Source organism: Lutra lutra, chromosome 10, assembly GCF_902655055.1.
Source record: "Lutra lutra chromosome 10, mLutLut1.2, whole genome shotgun sequence".
NCBI lineage: Eukaryota > Metazoa > Chordata > Mammalia > Carnivora > Mustelidae > Lutra > Lutra lutra.
Genome location: NC_062287.1, coordinates 66,315,153 through 66,336,043, shown reverse-complemented (window position 1 = coordinate 66,336,043; position 20,891 = coordinate 66,315,153). Strand labels below are relative to the sequence as shown.

The 20,891-nt window shown below is 46.3% G+C and overlaps 1 long non-coding RNA gene across 3 annotated transcripts in view; it reads left to right on the top strand.

The window, feature by feature from the left end:
- The window catches only part of LOC125079973 (uncharacterized), a 183,425-nt gene that overhangs the window by 67,697 nt on the left and 94,837 nt on the right, over positions 1–20,891 (top strand). For 2 of the 3 annotated variants that reach the window (XR_007121182.1, XR_007121180.1), the window contains exon 5: positions 1,818–4,892. The exons of the other annotated variant lie outside the window; for it this stretch is intronic. This is a non-coding gene — a long non-coding RNA (uncharacterized LOC125079973). Of the gene's footprint in view, positions 1–1,817; positions 4,893–20,891 lie in introns of those variants that run through there. 3 annotated transcript variants of the gene reach the window in all.

Below are 20,891 nucleotides of genomic sequence, written 5' to 3'. Positions count from 1 at the left end.
TGTATTTGGCTTTTCCTGGGACTCCAAAGTAGCTCTGCTTGTACCCATAACTCAGAAGCATCTCGTAAAAGCCAGTTGGTTCCCTCAGCTTCTGACCCTCACCTTCCTAACCTTAGGGACCTTGGGCACCATCCAAAGGGGCAGGCAGTGAGCAAAGGTTATGTCCTCTGTCATCCTTGTCTCCAGTCTTTCCTACAGCCAGACTTCTTGTGGCTTCCTCAGTTATAAAACAAGTCTCCTTACACATTAACAAGACAAAAAGATCTAGTGAGAAGTTGGGCGTTGACCATATCCTGGTACCCTGATCCTCCATCAGAATGCCTTATTCCGGGGAGAAGAAAATTAGAAAGCACATGAAACACTGTAGACTCCTTGGCACCGGGAGAGTGTTAATAGATTGCTCTGCATGTCTACTTAATCCACACATTAAGTCTCGAGGAGGAAGGTAAATGTTGTGTGTGCACTTTGGATTGCAATGCTGCTGCCGGTCATCTGTTTATTCCCCTGTTGTCTTTCCTTAGTAGACTCTTTAAAGCCAAAGATAGAATTTGTGTCTCCAGTGGAGCCAAGCATTCAAAGGCCAACAGCTTTTCCCAGCCCCACTTCTTGAATCGCAAAACAAAAGGTGTTTGTAAGAAGTGATAGTAGCTGCCATCGAGTGTCCCCTTACCTGTAACTTATGAGTTTTACATATATTTAATCTTCACTACAACCTGAGGAGGTAGATGCTATTTAAGATTAGGGAATGAGGGGGTACTTGGGTGGCTCAGTTGTTAAGCCACTGCCTTCGGCTCAGGTCCTGATCCCAGGGTCCTGGGATCGAGCCCCGCATGGGGCTCCCTGCTCAGCGGGAAGCCTGCTTCTCTCTCTCCTGCTCTCCCCTGCTTGTGTTCCCTCTCTCTTTGTGTCTCCCTCTGTCAAATAAATAAATAAAATCTTTTTAAAAAAATGGGAGTGGGGAATGGGGATGAGCGCGGTTTAATCACCGGCGCACAGACTCCAGACTGCTAGGTGGTGCTGCCTCCTCCAGGAGGGGGAGCTCAGCAAGGTGGCCTCTGGCTGGTCGGGACTCCCTGGCGAGGTGAGCACTCTGGTGAGTAGAGACCCGTTGGAGGTTTTGTTCTGACCCGGAAGGCCTTCCTGGGCCGGGCTCACCCTCGCAGCACACAGACAGAGGCTGTCACCGTGCTGGGCCGGGGCACCTGCTGGTCGTGATTACGGCGAAAAGACAGACTGAAATCTGACAGCCCGGTGCCGGGAGGGAAGGGGCGGGGTCCAGGCATTATCACAGGAGATCTGTCCTGTTGCATTTCTCATATTTCTTATGAAATAATCCACCAGAGCCTCCCTGGGAATAAAATGGAATAAAATGGACGGGTTCGAAGCGAAGCAAAGACGGAGTGTTCTTGTCAGACCCCATTAAGGAGACCCGTTCAGGCAGCCAGTGGTGGTGTTAATGTGCAGTTGCCATGGTTGGCTTGAAGAGTCTCTCTCTCTCTGGTGTTCATGTACACACACACACACACACACACACACACACACACACCCCTCAACAAGGTCCAACCTTAGGTAACTGGAGCAGCGTTTCCCCCCAAGTGTTCTGCCAACACTCGTGGTGAGGATGCAGAATGGGCTTGGGGCTAACACACAGTCTTCTGCTCTGATGGGTCCCTGAATACCTTGCTATATGCCGGGAATCTCTGAAAGCAGGACAGAGTATGCAGATTCGACCAAATTCCTTTGCCCACCGGTACTGCAGGGAACACACCATGTGAGCTGCTTTCTACAGCAGAAACTGACCCTTCCCCTCCTCAAAGCTCCAGGTGCTCAGCCTCCACCAGGGGATTCTGCCCAGCGCGTTCCTGCAGCCAACCTGAGCAGCACAAGAAGACTTTAGTGATCCAGCCTTCCCAGTGGGGAACCTCGAGAAGATCATGAGGGCAAAGCAGTGGCACCCTGATACCCAGGAACTTGCTGAGCATAACCCACTCTTCCTCTGACCTTGCCCTCTCCCCAGGTGGGCTCAGCCCTTATATCTGTGCTCCTGTCCACTTTCTCTGCTCAGCACTTAAATTTCTAACCTGCACTTGAACCCCGTCGTCAACCTTACCCCACTGGGTGGGACCCTGACCCTTGGAGCTCTCTCGCCGCTCACTCCCCAGGGGCTGTGTTTTGTAACGCTGTCCTCTTTCTTACTGGGAGCCTTCTACAGCTGCAGTGGTTCCTAACAAGAGCCCTGTCCGTCTGCTCTCATGACCTCTCCCACTTGGGAGAGGCATACCTTGCCCATCAACTGGGTCCCGGCATGAATATCTGTTGTATGTACACAAGGATGGCAAGCCTTTTGGTCTTTGGGCAATGGAATATCCACCAGACTCACAGCCAGGCCATGTGCCAGTCCCCAAGCCCACCAGTATTAACTACCTGCCAGCCTCCATTGGTGTCTGCTGATGAGGTATGCTCAGTGGCTAGGCCTCTCCAAAGGTGCACGTAGGAGCTTGGCATTGCTTAGACCATATCCCCATGCCCCTACAGGTCAACAAGACACATAGCTAAGGTTCAAGGCTCAAGACCAAGACATAAGTGGTGCTAAGTGATGGGGTTTCCCTTGCACATGGTGCTGACTGAGAGATGTGGAGGGCATTCTGATCGTTTAAATCTTCTGGGAAGAATAGGTCAGTTATATTAGATCAACAATTCCAGACATTTGGATTTCATGGGCCATTACAGTTTCAAAAATACTCTTTGAGAGACTTTATAATGTTGGCAACCAAATAAGGGGCAATAAAAAAAAATAACAATCTCTATCATGAGGCTGTAATGGGAGGTTGTATTTTAATATTTAAAAAAGTAAGGGATATAATCTCAGCCTTTGAAAAATGAGTTCTATGGAAAATTTCTATACTTTGTTTCACCAGAGACCAGTAGAAATTGATCATGAATCAGCCCTAGCCTAGGGCCTAGAATTTTGTGGTCTCTGGCCAAGAAGCTCTCTGAAATTTCCTCTGTCTTCTCCTCCTTACTGCCTGGCAACCAGACACATTTGGCAGCTCAGATGATCGGGTGACCCTTCCTTTAATGAGAACGATCTGTCTTTCTGCAACTCTCACACCTTGGTCTTGGTTCTGCCTTGACCCAGAATGGGTTTACTGCCCCTTTTCTAAGGCATCCCTTTGGATATTTGAGGTCTGCACCAAAAACCTTCCTCTGGCTATCCTCCCAGTCCCCTGCCCCAGGTCAGGACTGGACAGGGAGGAAGTCTTCCAGAGAGAAAGGGAGCAGTCCAAGCACTGGGGAGGCCTCTATCAGCCTGCCTTAATGAAACAGGAGCAGGAAGTTGCCAGACGGAAGACAGAGGCTGGAGAACCAAGGGAGGTGGGACAACTGAGCAGCAGGAACCCAGAACTGCGTGTGACATAAGAAAGCCTTGACAGGAGTCCAGAGACTTCATGGGATGGGTCTCTTCCAGCCGAGTGCTTGCCTCTGTGGCCTCCAAACCCAGAGCAGCCCCAGAGGTGGTCCTTACACATGGGAGGAGACATTCTTGCAAGACCCCAGCTGTGTGCTTTCCTCTCAGAAAAGTATGCCTGTACCCCTCATTTGTGGCACGTTGTCCCAGGGCACAGCTGTCTATAGGCCAGACATTAGCAGCTCTGATGGATACAGCAGACCAGGGCAGAGAACCTGTCCTGCCTCTAGTCCTCTGTGAGTCGGAGTAGCTCGGAACCTGCTGGCAAGCCATGGCCTCAGCAGCAACCCGGGGAGAGCGAGGGACCATCCTCATGAGGCCTAGAGGCATTCATAAGCCTCACTCCCATGTATCGAATATTGAGCTCAAAATTCCTCGGAGGCTGCCCATTCTTCTTTAGATAAAAAGCCATATTTTTAAACTTAGGCTACCAGCCTCTGCCTGACTCACTAAGACCAGCCACACCTACTGCCTTTCCCTTCAACTGTGCCCTGTCCTCAGGCCTGGGGGGGGGCCCCTTCCTGTGACCCCTTTTGCCCACATGGCCCCTTTTATCTCCCCAACCCTTGCTGACCCTTCAGGTCTCAGCTAACCAGGCCCCTCTTAGGGAAGCTTTTCTTGACTCCCTGGTCTGAAGCTGTGTTGATACAGTAGCCACTAGGCACATGTGGCTGTCAAGCACTCGAAAAGTATCTAGTCCAGGACACCTGGGTGGCTCAGTCGGTTAAGCGTCTGCCTTCAGCTCAAGTCATGATCCCAGGGTCTTGGGATAGAGCCCTGCATTGAGTGTCTTGATCAGTGGAGAGCCTGCTTCTCCGTCTGCCTGCTGCCTCCCCTGCTTGTGTTTGCTCCCTTTCTGACAATAAATAAAACCTTGAAAGGAAGGAAGAAAAGCACCTAGTCCAAATTGAGATGCACCACAAGTTTAAAATACACACCAAATTTTTAAAAACTTAGTATAGAAATAAGAATGTAAAATATCTCCTTGATAATTTTTAATACTGATTACCTATTGAAATGCTAATATTTTAGATATATTGGGTTAAGGAAAATATTCGAGTTTCTTTTTTTTTTTTTTTTTTTACTTTTGCTAAGGTGGCTACCAGGAAATTTAAAATTGTGTATGTGGCTTATATTTGTGTCTTATGTTATATTTCTGTTGGATTGAGCTGGTCCACAGCATAGCGCCCTGGTACATGTTTAGATGGCACTGTATATCTTTCTTCTTCCTGACCTTCATTTCACTTTATAATTATGCACACACACCCCCACCCCGGAATATAAGGTCCATGAGGACAGAGACCATGTTTATGTTGTGGCCTTTGTGACCTTGGGCAACTCGGGTCACCGCTCTGAGATAAATGGAGATGAACAGATGTGCTTCGAAAGGATTGCTTGCGGGGAATTAAATAAGAGGAGGAATGTACTGATTAAGAGCACGGCATCTAGTAGGGACTCAGTGAGTGGTTGCTGTTATCGTGATCACCATTATTAGAAATAAGCACCCAGGAAGCCTTGGCAACAGCCATCAAAGAGTAACCTACTTCAATCGTTTGCTAAATGTATTTCCTTACCATAGTCCTTAGTGATCTGTGTCCAGGGTCTACACTTTGTGTAGGTAAATGCAGAAACACACGGATAGATGTGTTAAATATACAAATCCTTGAACTGTGCAGTCTGTTTTTGTAATAAATGCAGGACAGGAACCGAGTGAATATATTTCCATAAGTGGTCTTACACAGAGACACGTGCTTCTCAGAACACCTGCTGTGTCACCTCGCAAAAAGTTTCAACACCACTGTCTCCGTGAGCCAAACGAGGGACATATGAACATTTGTTCCTAATTAACAACAACAAAAATCTGTCTCACTTATTCTTAGTAACCAGTCCTAATCCCAGTTCCTGTGGCACTGTTTGTCACGTTGCATTTGAGAAAGGCGTCATTGCATCACCGCAGTGCCAAGGAAGGACTCCAGGTCTCCGCACTGCGCACAGAATGGCAGCTCCCATTTGTTAGGCATCAGCGTGGCAGGAGGCCAGGGGGACTGGCTGCCCAAAGACTTGGTGACAGCCCAGCACCTGTCAAGGCATGGGTCGATGGAGCCAAAAACTGTAGTGTTTCCAGAAAGAGGTCTAGGGGCAGGAACATCCAAAGCAAGACCTGCCAATCCGTGACTCATTCATAGACTTATCAGTGGCCCCACCTGCAAGATCTGGGCCTAGAAAGCAGGTGCAGTCCTGTTCCTTCCACCTTCCTCCTGCCCCACAGCATAAAGAAGTGCTGTATTCTGTGGCCCTTCCCCCAAGGGGCCATGAACCCTGAACTGGGGCTGCAGAAGCCTTGGAGGTACAGGCAGGCCAGCAAATGGCACTCAGGATCCCAGGTTCCCCCTCTCCTCTGGGCAGAGGCTCTGAAAGCTCAAGCTGCTCAGGGCCCAGAGGCTTTTCTTCCTTTCCCTCTGTCCTTTCCACTCACTGTCACCCTTTATTCATGACAAGAGTCTTGAAAAGATTCAATCTGGCTCAAAGTGAGGTTAGTACAGAGGTTCCCAAACTCTTTCTGTAAATGGCCAGAGTGTAAGTATTGTTGGCTTTGAGACTCCCAGCAACTAAACTCCTGTTGTTGTCATGCAAAAGCAGCCATAGACGATAGTAAGCAATGGGTGTGGCTACGTACCAATAAAACTTTATTCACAACAATAGGCAGCAGGTAGGATTTGGACCACAAACTGCGGATTGCCAACCCCTGCTTTACAATGAGCAAAGCAAAAACAAATTCAGGTGTCAACTAGAACTTTTATATTTAAATGAGCTAGATTGGAATGGGATGGGATGGGATGACACAGAATAAATAGTACATGCACTTTATTGCATGGAGAAATGCATATCGTGCTGTGAATATTTGTTACAAAGGTGTTTTATCCAAACACACCATACATGTGTGTGACTGTGTTCTAGATGGGAATTGTAATGTATTTCTTAGGCTGAGTCAGAATCAGAAAACTTGAAACACACCAGCGTAGTGGATGGACTCTTCAACAGGAAGCTGGCTGACCTGGGATGAAAGTCTCCCGTTCTGCCACCCACTTTCGCTTTGAAATTTTAGAAGTCTTTTCCCCTCCCCAAGCCTCAGTTTCCCCTTCAGCAGACTGGGAGATTTTGAGATGAGGCTCAAGTTCACTTGGGGCTCTGAGATTCTGTGGGGACGTTGTCGTCATCTGGAGCAGCTGATCCAGGACACCTGCAGAACAGCTGATTCAGCTCAGAGGCTCGTCATCTCCAGCGTGTCTGCCTGTCTCCAGCCCTGTATCTTCTTAGGTGAGAAATATTCCCTTCCTTTTGTGGCTTGAAACCTCATTGAACAAATCTCCCTGGTTTGTGGATGAGACTGAAACCCAGCGAGAGGAAGGAAGATCTATATGCCATCTGTGCCTGAACAAAACTCACACGTGGGCTTGCTTCTTTAAATCCGAAGCCCTCGCCCTTTTCTCCATAGCATGGTCCTCCTTGGGGAAAGCAGTTTGCCGCGGCCCCAAACCGCAAGCTGCAGCTCCCCTCCTAGTCTTCCTTGGGAATAATTCCTAATGAATTCCCCAACACTTAAAAATGAAGTAGTGACTGTCAGGGGCTACTTCAGGTTTACCAAGAACAGGCTATATCAGCTCACATCCTTTACTTTTTTCACCGGTTATTAAATCTGGGCTGGGGAAATCAAGTCGAGAGCATGTGTCTGAGCTTCTAGAAGATTCTGACTAGGTGTCTCACAGGGTCCTGTGGAACAGCTGGTGAGATGGAAGCTGAAGAATGAGTGAGTGACGCTGATTCATGGTTGGGAGATCAACAAAACCAAAAAACATCATTGAATGAAGCAAAGAGGGTCTCTCCGATGCCTACATTTGAGTGAAAGGAGTGGTGAGGACTCTGGCAAATGGCAAGGGGGATGGCCAGCGAGCAGTCACTGTCACCTCGCTGCAGCCTTCTATGGCCCTGAGGAGACCCGAGCCAGTAGGAGCTGGAGCCCCTGGTTTTTCAAAGATGATGAAAATCTGGATTTGCCATCTAAAAATGTGGCAAGCATGTTCCCATTCAAAAGGAAACATTGTGCATAAGCAACAAAACCCATCTGTGGCTCCAGTATGACCCCAAACACATATGCAGGTCCGAAGACTGTCAGTTTGTAATGTCTAGATTAAAAGTCTGCCGTCAACCTAGAGGAATTTCTCCAAGAGCTGACACAAGGCTCTATTCTCTGTCGTGTTCTATTCAGCATTTTTACCGCAGGCTTGAATGAAGACACAGAGGCACAACGATCACAAAAACAGATGTCAGGAAACTGAGAAGGGGGGCTGGCAGGATCAAAACTCAGAGTGATTTAAATAGGCTGAACCCAACATGTCTAGATGAGACTTATTAGAGAAAAATGTAAGGGTATATATCATAGGTCAAAAAAAAAAATTAGACCATAGCTGTTCCCATTCATGCCACACTGTCCAGCTCTCTCCCTGCACACTGGATGTGCCCTTTTGGAACCCTCGGTTTCCTTCCCTCTTCTGGTGGGCCCTTCTCCTCCTGTGGCCTTCCAGTAGCAAGAGGATACTGTCTTGCAACCCCCAGAGCCCTTCCCTTTCTTTCAGGGATGCTGTTGTCCTCAACCTAGAGCCTCTGCCATCTACCTTCTACAGATTAAAGCCCAAGCCTATTCCCGGCACCTCCGCATCCAAACTGAACCAGCAAACCAGGCCTGATTGTTCTGGTAGCGTTTGGAGTGCTCAACCACCATGGAAGTCCCCCAGATCTAAGGAGGCTCACTAAGCCAGGCCCAGCTCCAAGGTGGCCTTGTTCCTCAGGGTGTGGAGAGCACCAGCCCCCACACCTTCTGGACCACGAGAATGTGAGCCCCACTAGGGCAGGATCCTGTGCCCAGCGTTCTTCACCGCAGGTCCAGCACTCAGCACAAAGCCTGGCCCAGATGAGGTAGGCAATACATATTAGTGGTCTGGGCTATAAAAACATACTTTTTAGGCAGTCAGAAATTTGAACATTAACTATGAACTAGACAACGATAAGAAATTGTTAATTTTGTTAAGTGTGATAATGGCAATGTCATGTCAGAACGTGCCTCTCCCTTTTTGTTTTTCATTTTGTTGTGGGGAGGCACACTGTGAAGTGATTTAGAAGTGAGATGATGTCTGATATTTGTTTTAATCTGCTCCACCCTAGGGGAAAAGAGGGGGTCAGCTAGATCAAAATCTGTGTGTGTGTGAACAATTTCATAATCAAAACTTTTTAAAAATTGATGGTGTAATGTGGGCCTCCCACCAGTGGAGGTGCTCTAACTGGGATTAATTGAAACAACTCCAGCCTGCTGCATGTGGAGCCCTTCTGGCCGTGGCCTACTCTTCTTCCGTTGGCTTCCTACAAAGGTGGGAGGAGAGAGTCCCACATCCTGATGGGAAAGAACCCAGGATTTTCTTAGCACACTGACCATCCCCGCCCCTAGCCAGGCCCCAAAGCAGCTTGCCCTGGGTGAAACCCTGGGGTTGAAGTGAGCAGTATAAACGTCAGAAAATGATCTAAAACTTGGAAAGGGGACTAAGGGTGGGTTGCATGCCCTTTATGCCACAGAGGGATAAAGGGTACCCAAGAAATATCTAGGGGATTGCATTTGGTTCAACTCACTATTTACTATTGATTTAAAATCTCAGATTTAGTAAAGGTACATATTAACTTGTCGATTTTGACCACTAGAGATGCAAATAATTTCTATCCAGTAAGAAAGATACCTCCAAAGTTTACATTTATGACCCTACTGGACATTGATCAGTTGTGGATCCAACCCAGCAATCTTACCCTAGCATTGCCTGCAAATACCTAGCTTCTTAATATGTTTTTTTTTTTTTTTTTAAGATTTTAGTTATTAGAGAATGTGAGAGAGAGAGGCATGAATGGGGTGAAGGGCAGAGGGAGAAGCAGACTCCCCTCTGAGCAGGGAGCCCGATGTAGGACTCAATCCTGGGACTCGGATCATGACCTGAGCTGAAGGCAGATGCTTAAGTGACTGAGCCCTCCAGGTGCCCCCTAGCTTCTTAATATTCTTTAAGCTATTTCTGATGTTAATTAGATGGGTTCCCTCATTAATTAGTGAGTAGAATAAAGTATTTGACATATGTTCATTTTTTGTCCATATGAGAGCGATGTTTTTTAACCTTTTGAAAATTACACTCTATCAACATCCTGGGACCTGTCTCCTGTGAGTCAGCCGTTCCCATTCTGTTGACATGGGAACTATGGAGCTGGCCCATTTCCACATTGGATGGTTCCAATCCCTTAAAAGAAAAAAAAAAAACAAAAAAACAAAACCTTTTTTTTCTTTTTAAACTAGAATCTGTTTCTATAGAGCTTTCTTCCTCTGTTAATGCAGTGAAAACAGTGACAGTTTTGGAATCAGACAAACCTGGGCTCAAATCCCAGTTCCACCATTTATGAGCCTGTTCAGTCTTCAGAAAGGCATTTGATCTCCCTGAGCTCCTCCCTTTTCTGGTTGTCCCACTGGGAAAATGAACTGAGGTCATCCCCATAAAGAACCTAGCACAGTGCCTGGCACACCCCGGGTGAGTTTATCTTCTTAATCATTTCCTCATTCATTCATTTATTCAACAGACATTTTTCGAGGCACTCGTGGCAACTGCTGAAGGTGCAGATACGCATAACAAATAGCTCCTGTTCTGGAGATGCATGCAAATTAGAAGGAGAGAAAGAAATATTTAAAAAGAAATTCTAATACAGCATGATAAGTACAACAATAGAGTCGTGTACAAAGCACAGAGGAGAAAGTGATTAGCTCTGAGGCAGAAACAGAGGTGGTTGCCAAAGTCGACTTCCCAGAGAAGGTGATGTCTGCAATGTATTTTGAACATAAATAAGGTTTCCCTGGCACTTGGAGAGGGAGAAAACATCACAGGGACTTGGAGAAATAAAACCCCCTGCTAGGCCTTGGGGGAGTAAAAAGAGCAAATGGAAGGGGTGGGGGCAGGGAGATGAACTGAGACGGGTCGTGGAAATGAAGTTGGTAGTCAAAAGAGGTTTCACTTTTTCCCTAAAAAATGATGGAGGGCGCCTGGGTGCCTCAGTCAGTCAAGCGTCTGCTTTCGGCTCAGGTCATGATCCCAGAGTCCTGGGAATGAGTCCTGCATCAGGCTCCCTGCTCAGCGGAGCGCTTGCTTCTTCCTCTACCCCTCCCCCTGCTTGTGCTCATGCGTGCTCTTTCTCTCTGTCAAATGAATAAATAAAATAAAAAATGATGGAAATTTTTTGAAAGATTTTAGACAAGGGAGTGATATTAACGTGTGTGTATTTAGAAAAGAGCGTAGTGATCATAGCGACGACAATATGAGGAATGAAGCAAGACTCAGGTTAGAAGACGTCTTTGACAGGCCAGTTCAAATAATGGTGAAACGGGTGAAACATGACAACAAAACGGAGGGGAAATGTTTAGGAGACAGAATTAGCCAGACTTGGTGAACAACATGGCGACTTTCTATGGGCCATGTTGGTCCACACCCGACCTCCCTTTGGAAGGGAAACTGAGCAAATTGGCCCTTGAGCAAAGACTGGCAACTAACTGGGCCCTAGTGGGCACCTGGGCCGAGATCAGCCCATCCATAGGCTGCTCAGTTACCAAAAAGCAGCTGCGTGTGAAAGGCTCTGTCCAGTAGGATTGGTGGTAATTCACTAGCACAGTCAAACACTTTCCTTCCGGAATTTGAATAGGAAAATGCAAAGATAATTAGTCAGATGGGAATAGGAAGAGGAAGGAGAATGGCATGCAAAGCAAAATGCAGATGCTATGGAGAAGAGATCAATGCCAGAGGCAACAACAGACCGACACACCCGAGAGCCTGACGGTTCAACAGTCAAGTTGTTGTTGAAGTCTTAGAGTCCTTGTTGCCATCTGGGCATAAACCCATCTAAGGGAATCTAGGCTCCTCCCCAGGAACACAGTTCTCTTGCTTTGCAACTGGTCACATGTTTGGGGAAGAAATGCGTCAGCATAAATATTCGAATTCGAGACTCCCATCGTCCAAGTCTTCCCTTCTTCATGCTAGACCCATCCCCCTTTCTTAACTCTTCCTCATTGACCGTGACTCTGCCTTCTCTCCCCACTCTGATTTTCTCCAATGCACAAACCCCTGGCTGATCTTGCTTCCTGTCCCTGGGGACCAAAGTCAGGGCACTTAGTTCATTCCCAATTCCTATCTCCACTTGCCTGTTTGGAGCTCAGCCCTTCCCCACACCTCCCATCCAAGCCCTAAGCTGCTCTACTCTTCAGCAGGTCAGGAGAGAAAAGTGGCAAAATGAGACAGAAACCCCTACAAGGCTACGTCTGGTCCCAGAGAAGGCAAGAACAGGGAGAAACTTCTTACTTGCTCGAAAGAACTACATTTGATCCTCTGTTCAGCAATAGTATTTCCCTAGGGCCCTGGCTCAGGAAGTTTGAAACTGGCATTTTGAAAAGCTATAGGATCCGCTGGAACCCCAATATCTGTACATTCCACTAATGGTCAGCTTTGTCTCCAAAGTGGACTCATGAAAGTTTAAGCTCCATGAGGACAAAGATTTGTCATCTTCTTCACCAAATCCCCAGCTCCTGGAATAATGTCTGGCATGCTGTAGGGACTCGGTAAATATTGGAGTGAGAAAATGTATGGATTCACAGCAGATCTGGAGAGGAGTCTCTGATGAGATGCCAGAGTTCTCTGTCCTCAGCTTACCATGATTAATAATTCAGTGAAAACAGAAAGGGATTTCTGGGGGGAAGTAGATACAATAAGAATGGAGCTGGGAAGAGTTTTGAATGCATTGATGAATGGACTCAAGAGTTAGAGTATCTGACGATCATGGAGCGATCATCACTGTTAGGATGAGAGATTCATTCCAACTAACTGTCACGCTAGCTGGGAGGCTGGAGATAGCAGCAGCACACCTGGAGAAGAATGGCTCTTAGTTGACCAAAAACCCAATAAGAATTTGAGTTAGAAAACAAAACAGAACAATAACAACAACAACAAAAACTGCCCAAAGAAGTAAACATGCTCTTAGGTACAAATTTCCAGAAATGTGAGAGGCCATGGCCCCAGGACAAGAGGTGCTGCTCAGACACCCTTGAGAGCAATGGGCTTGGTACAAGAAATATGCTCAAAGGAGTGAAATGAGCAAAAAGATGGAGACCATTTGGCACGAGACACTGGGTGTGTTCCTCTTAGGGAAGTCTCCGAGGGTATGTGAGTTTCCTAGGGTTGCCATAACAAAATGCCACAAACTAGAAACCTACTCTTGCACACTTTCAGAGTCCAGAATCAAAGCATTCACAGCACCGTGCTCTCTGAAGTCTCTAGGGAGGATCTGGCCCCACCTTTCCCAGCTTCTGGTGGCCCCCCAGGCATTTCCCAGCTTGTGGCTACATCATTCCATCTCTGCCTCTGTCTTCATGTGATGTTCTCCTTTTATATGTCTGCATGTCTTATAAGGACACCAGTGGTGTTTGACGAAGGCCCCACCTTACTCTAATAGGACCTCTTTTGAACTACTTACATCAACAACAACACTATTTCCAGTAAAGGCCACGTTCTGAGGTATGATGGGGTTAGGCTTCAACACCTGTCTTTGGATGAGACCATTCAGCCCAGAACTGTGTTCATATATTCAAAGAACTCTCCTGTAGAGGATTTTCTCTGTACAGCCCAAAGGGCAAAACTAAGAAGAACTGAAAGTCATGGGAATGCAAATGCTAGCTACCTACAAGGAAGAACTTTCTAAGTGTTGAGGCTGTCCCTTCTGACTCCCAACCCTAATGCTGCTGCAGAAGAGGCGAGATGACCCATGGGGGTGACACTGGCAGAAATTCTTTCCTAGGAAGCAGGTCAGGCTGCATGGCCTCGTGTCACTCTGTTGACTCGATTCCAGGAGTCTCTGCCCTCTGGTACTCTGTCACAAGGGAGCCATTTCTAACCAAGCAGGGATTTAAGTGGTTGTTTTTAAGAAGTGATCTAAGCAGATGAGTTCTGTGATAATGCAGGCAGCTTATGAGAAATGGAACATGAATTGAAGACCCAAGAAATAAATATAAATTCAGCTGCTATTTTCATTTTTAATTGAGAAAAAAAGCCCGTCCCAGCCAGAAAGACTAGGGGAAGAGTGCACTTCACACGGCACCACAGAAAACATTTGTTAGTGCTGCCAGGATGAATGGCATAGTATTGTTGCCTCTGCTATCCTCACAATTTGGATGGGAAAGATTTCTATAGGGACCGCTGCTGCTGGCCGCCTCTATGGATAATGAAGGTCATGGTTTATGGGCACAAACTGTTCTGCTCCAGATGCGGCTTCATTGCGATGCAGGCATGGAAACCCAGCAGCCAGCCCCATGCACTGATCAGATTTTGGAATGTGGTCATAATATATCCCCGCTCAAATTCCCTCACATTTTTCAGGATGGTCTACAACAGAATGGAGCTGCTGGAAGAGAAAAAGGAGTCAGGGGAAGAGAATTAACATTTATCAGGCACCTGCTATGTGCCAGGCTTTGGTCGAATTGAATCACGGAGGCTTTGGACCCTGTGGATGTTGGAGTCACAGCATGTGTGAGCGTGTGCATGTCTGTGTGCATGTGCAGGTGCACATGTCCACACATCTGTGATCTAGAGAGAGAAATGAGGGATAGGGGAAAGGTTCCAGGTACTTAGAAGATGGGAAGATTATGGATCAAAAGGTACATCAACAAGGTGGAGGCCTGAGACCAGCCTCATGAGACTGGGAAGAGGGCAACGTCTTTGGGGACCAGGTAGGGAAGGTCCTGCCTCCAGAAGGCATATCCACTGGGACAGGATCCCCAGAGTCAACTCAGACTGGAGTTTTAAGGGGTTCCTGGAATCAAGACCTGAGATGGAAAAAGCGCAAGGTCTGAGAGGATGGAAGGTCTTGCCAGCCAGATGGGCCCCAGCTGGACACGCAGGTGTCTCTGTTGGGAATCCTGATGCTTCCACAGCCTTAAACCCGGTCATTTTTGCTCACTTTACACTTACTTGCTTTATTTACTCTGAAACCTCAGTAAAACTATCCCCTGCAAGGCTCTAGCCCAGTGGTTCTCAGGCACTGGGATGTAATGTATCATTAGAGAGACTCCTTGTAAAGCAGACTCCCAAATTCCACCCTCAGAGCCAGATTCAGTGGGTTTAGGATGGAACTTGATGTGTATGGATCTCAGCATCTTGGGTAAAATGGAGGGCCATGCTTTGAGGTCATTTATGGCTTTGTCATGGAAAAAAAAATGAGGTATGTGTCCCTACCTGGGCTAAAAAGGAGAAGAAAGAAAAGTGTCCCTGATGGGCAGGTATGCTGGTGCCACAGTATGGGAGCTTGAAGCTGGAGATGCCCCCACAAGTATCCAGTTCTCAGAGTTTATGGAGACTCTTGGTTGAACCTAGAATCTCACCACTGCTCTCTTCCTCAGGATAAAAAAGCATTCAGTTTTTTTAGCTATTAACACCTTAGTATGAATTAGACCATACTCAGGCAGATCCTTTACCAGAAAAAGGAAACACACAAGAAAAATGAACTTTTCTGGAATGTTCCCCTGGGTGTCTGGCACTGTGTTCAGTACTTTCTGATGAAGACCATTGAGTGAGTCTTGGTCAGTTCTCATACCAATCCTCCAAGATGGTATTTTCTGCATTTGAAAGATGAGGAAATGAGGCTCAGAGAGATTCATTGTCCAGGGTCACTCAATTGATGGTAGTAGACCCTAGGTATAATCCAAGTCCTGTCCACCTCTAAAAACCATCCTTAGCCCACAGGACTACTCTCCAAACATAGACTCTCTAAAGGGAGGAAGGGGAGAACCCTACTAAGATCAGGCCTGAGTGGGCTGCCACAGAGGGAAGGAGATGGCGACCAGGACAGGACATTGGCAGAAAGATAGTGTGTTTAAAGACAACTTGTACTTTTCAACACTTACACTTGGATCTGGTTCTCAAATTGAAGTCTCTGTCAGATGAGCATTGGCCTTTATCCAGAAAGGCCTAAGGGCAGAAAGCCTCTCTTTCTCTAGAGGGCTGGCACTATGGGAAAGAGCAGACCTGGGAGGGGAGCAGCTGGTCCCACCTGGTATTGACGACAAGGATGGGGTTAAGGCTTGGTATACCTGGCTGTTGGCTCTTAGCTAGGTGTGAAATGTGCCTCTTCAGAAAGGGACGAGGGTTTGCACAAGGACTGAGCAAGAGGGCTTTCACAAAATGTAGTTGTGCAGGGGTGAGGTCCGGGTGAGCCCGTGGGTGCTGTACCTGTGGAACTGTGGAGAGAGTGTGGTGGGAACTAGCGGCGCCAGGAGCCGGCTCTCAGGGCAGGCTGGAATCGGGCCCTCGCCTTTCCTGGGAGCATCTGTCTGGCAGCACCCATGGCGACAGGTGTCTACTGAATGACCTGTCATTCCCTCAGCTCCACTTAAATCAAATGGAGCCTACCTGCCTGCCTCCAAAATCAGTTTCTACTCTGACTTCACTGATATTGTCAGAAACACCAGGATTCGACTTTTTAAAAAAGATTTTACTTATTTATTCGATAGAGACAGTGAGAGAGAGAGAGAGAGAGCATAAATGTGGTAAGGGGCAGAGGGAGAAGCAGACTCCCCACCGAGCAGGGAGCCTGATGTGGGGCTAGAGCCAGATGCGGGGCTTGATCCCAAGTCTCCGGGATCATGACCTGAGTCAAAGGCAGACGCTTAACTGACTGAGCCACCCAGGTGCCCTGAAACACTAGCATTCTTGGAGGTTCATTAGTTAAACCATGTCTTTGGATTCTCCCTTTCCCCCCATCCAGTCACTCACCACATCCTGCTGATGGCTTCTATGTGACATCTCCCCACCTTTTCATTCTTGCTGTCACAGGCCCAGGCCAAGCCCAATCCACACATCCCAGGATTCTAGGAACCTCTTGATCTAGTCCCATCCCTCCTCATAAACAACCGCCCCCTCTCCCACTGTTGCCTCACAGGAGCCGCACCCTCCCAACAGAATGGTCTGCTTAAAGCCAGCCTCATTCCTTTGCTCATGCCATTTCTGCCACCTGGATTTCCATCTTCCCTGTGCACTCAGCTCCCACCCTGTTCTGTCCATTCAACAAACATTAATGAGTGCCTACTGTGGGCCAAGGAACCTTCTAGGTGCTAGGGATCAGTGATCCCTCTGCTCTGGGAGCTTACATTCCTCAGGGAACATGGGAAATAAAGCATGGTAAAGGGACAAAGGACGCCACAGGGTGGTCAGGGAAGGCTTCTCTGGGGAAGTGACTTTGGATCTGAGACGCAAATGAAATGAAAGTTAATTACGTGAACAATAGGGCAAGAGCTTCAGGTCTTCTCCTTCCTCAGTGATCAACATAAGCTCTTAGAAATCAACCCCACCCAACTCCGGGTCTTACTGCCTGACGTATTCACACATCCCTGAGCCCACATAGCCTGCCTTGAGTGGCTTTTTACCTTTTTGTGCCTAATCAGATGCTAAGTTCTATGAGGGCAGGAGCTGGATACCCCTTTATAAATACAAGTTCACGAGGGTTACCGCAGGCAAGGGTCACCCAGCTGTGACAAAATAAAGGGGAAATCATTTCACTCTGCTTCTAAAAGCTGACTGGGATGTGCGGTGGGAATCTCTTCCCTGTGACTTGTTTTGTTGGTGTCATTCATTTGTGGAGGAGGTTTTCCTAGCTGGACGTGAGCAAGGCAGCCAGGGCCACTCTGATTGGAATCCATGAGCAAGCGATAAACTCCTCATGAGCGAGGCAGAAAATGCCACCAACTGTTCTAAGATGGAAGGGCGTCTGTTGCCAAACTATCTGGAAATCACTGAGCTGAAGTCACAGAGAAACTGTTGTCCTGAGGATGCTTCTGGCTTTACGATCATGATTCCAAGATAAGTCAGTAAGAAATGTTTTCATAGTGAACAATAGTTAAAGATCCATGAAAAGGAGACTAGAATGGGTCTAGAGTTTATTGAATCAAGTCTTGCTTTGTAAATGTTTTTCAAGTGTATAGTGTTAATATTTGAAAGCACTCATTCTTTTACTTTAGTCACTTAGCTATTTTAATAAAGCTATACTTCTGCCACCTGTATTTTTTTTTAATTTTTTTATTTTTTCAGCATAACAGTATTCATTATTTTTGCACCACACCCAGTGCTCCATGCAATCCGTGCCCTCTACAATACCCACCACCTGGTGCCCCCAACCTCCCACCCCCCACCCCTTCAAAATTCTCAGATCGTTTTTCAGAGTCCATAGTCTCTCATGGTTCACCTCCCCTTCCAATTTCCCTCAACTCCCTTCTCCTCTCCATCTCCCCTTGTCCTCCATGCTATTTGTTATGCTCCACAAATAAGTGAAACCATATGATAATTGACTCTCTCTGCTTGACTTATTTCACTCAGCATAATCTCTTCCAGTCCCGTCCATGTTGCTACAAAACTTGGGGATTCATCCTTTCTTTTTTCTTTTTTTTTTTTTTTTTTTACAGCTTTATAAACATATATTTTTATCCCCAGGGGTACAGGTCTGCGAATCGCCAGGTTTACACACTTCACAACACTCACCATAGCACATACCCTCCCCAATATCCATAACCCCACCCCCTCTCCCAACCCCCTCCCCCCATCAACCCTCAGTTTGTTTTGTGAGATTAAGAGTCACTTATGGTTTGTCTCCCTCCCAATCCCATCTTGTTTCATTTACTCTTCTCCTACCCCCTCGACCCCCCATGTTGCATCTCCTCTCCCTCATATCAGGGAGATCATATGATAGTTGTCTTTCTCCGATTGACTTATTTCGCTAAGCATGATACCCTCTAGTTCCATCCACGTCGTCGCAAATGGCAAGATTTCATTTCTTTTGATGGCTGCATAGTATTCCATTGTGTATATATACCACCTCTTCTTTATCCATTCGTCTGTTGATGGACATCTAGGTTCTTTCCATAGTTTGGCTATTGTAGACATTGCTGCTATAAACATTCGGGTGCACGTGCCCCTTCGGATCACTACGTTTGTATCTTTAGGTTAAATACCCAGCAGTGCAATTGCTGGGTCATAGGGTAGTTCTATTTTCAACCTTTTGAGGAACCTCCATGCTGTTTTCCAGAGGGGTTGCACCAGCTTGCATTCCCACCAACAGTGTAGGAGGGTTCCCCTTTCTCCGCATCCTCGCCAGCATCTGTCATTTCCTGACTTGTTAATTTTAGCCATTCTGACTGGTGTGAGGTGATATCTCATGGTGGTTTTGATTTGTATTTCCCTGATGCCGAGTGATATGGAGCACTTTTTCATGTGTCTGTTGGCCATCTGGATGTCTTCTTTGCAGAAATGTCTGTTCATGTCCTCTGCCCATTTCTTGATTGGATTATTTGTTCTTTGGGTGTTGAGTTTGCTAAGTTCTTTATAGATTTTGGACACTAGCCCTTTATCTGATATGTCATTTGCAAATATCTTCTCCCATTCTGTCAGTTATCTTTTGGTTTTGTTCACTGTTTCCTTTGCTGTGCAAAAGCTTTTGATCTTGATAAAATCCCAAAAGTTCATTTTTGCCCTTGCTTCCCTTGCCTTTGGTGATGTTCCTAGGAAGATGTTGCTGCGGCTGAGGTCGAAGAGGTTGCTGCCTGTGTTCTCCTCGAGGATTTTGATGGATTCCTTTCTCACATTGAGATCCTTCATCCATTTTGAGTCTATTTTCATCTGTGGTGTAAGGAAATGATCTAATTTCATTTTTCTGCATGTGGCTGTCCAATTTTCCCAACACCATTTATTGAAGAGGCTGTCTTTGTTCCATTGGACATTCTTTCCTGCTTTGTCGAAGATGAGTTGACCATAGAGTTGAGGGTCCATTTCTGGGCTCTCTATTCTGTTCCATTGATCTATGTGTCTGTTTTTGTGCCAGTACCATGCTGTCTTGATGAGGACAGCTTTGTAATAGAGCTTGAGGTCCGGAATTGTGATGCCACCAACTTTGGCTTTCTTTTTCAATATTCCTTTGGCTATTCGAGGTCTTTTCTGGTTCCATATAAATTTTAGGATTATTTGTTCCATTTCTTTGAAAAAAATGGATGGTACTTTGATAGGAATTGCATTAAATGTGTAGATTGCTTTAGGTAGCATAGACATTTTCACAATATTTATTCTTCCAATCCAGGAGCATGGAACATTTTTCCATTTCTTTGTGTCTTCCTCAATTTCTTTCATGAGTACTTTATAGTTTTCTGAGTATAGATTCTTAGTCTCTTTGGTTAGGTTTATTCCTAGGTATCTTATAGTTTTGGGTGCAATTGTAAATGGGATGGACTCCTTAATTTCTCTTTCTTCTGTCTTGTTGTTGGTGTAGAGAAATGCAACTGATTTCTGTGCATTGATTTTATATCCTGACACTTTACTGAATTCCTGGACAAGTTCTAGCAGTTTTGGAGTGGAGTCTTTTGGGTTTTCCACATAGAGTATCATATCATCTGCGAAGAGTGAGAGTTTGACTTCTTCTTTGCCGATTTGGATGCCTTTAATTTCCTTTTGTTGTCTGATTGCTGAGGCTAGGACTTCTAGTACTATGTTGAATAGCAGTGGTGATAACGGACATCCCTGCCGTGTTCCTGACCTTAGCGGAAAAGCTTTCAGTTTTTCTCCATTGAGAATGATATTTGCGGTGGGTTTTTCATAGATGGCTTTGATAATATTGAGGTATGTGCCGTCTATCCCTACACTTTGAAGAGTTTTGATCAGGAAGGGATGCTGTACTTTGTCAAATGCTTTTTCAGCATCTATGGAGAGTATCATATGGTTCTTGTTCTTTCTTTTTTTTTTTTTAATTTTTTTATTTTTTTCAGCATAACAGTATTCATTATTTTTGCACCACACCCAGTGCTCCATGCAATCCGTGCCCTCTACAATACCCACCACCTGGTGCCCCCAACCTCCCACCCCCCACCCCTTCAAAATTCTCAGATCGTTTTTCAGAGTCCATAGTCTCTCATGGTTCACCTCCCCTTCCAATTTCCCTCAACTCCCTTCTCCTCTCCATCTCCCTTTGTCCTCCATGCTATTTGTTATGCTCCACAAATAAGTGAAACCATATGATAATTGACTCTCTCTGCTTGACTTATTTCACTCAGCATAATCTCTTCCAGTCCCGTCCATGTTGCTACAAAACTTGGGGATTCATCCTTTCTTTCTTTTTTTTTTTTTTACAGCTTTATAAACATATATTTTTATCCCCAGGGGTACAGGTCTGCGAATCGCCAGGTTTACACACTTCACAACACTCACCATAGCACATACCCTCCCCGATATCCATAACCCCACCCCCTCGCCCAACCCCCTCCCCCCATCAACCCTCAGTT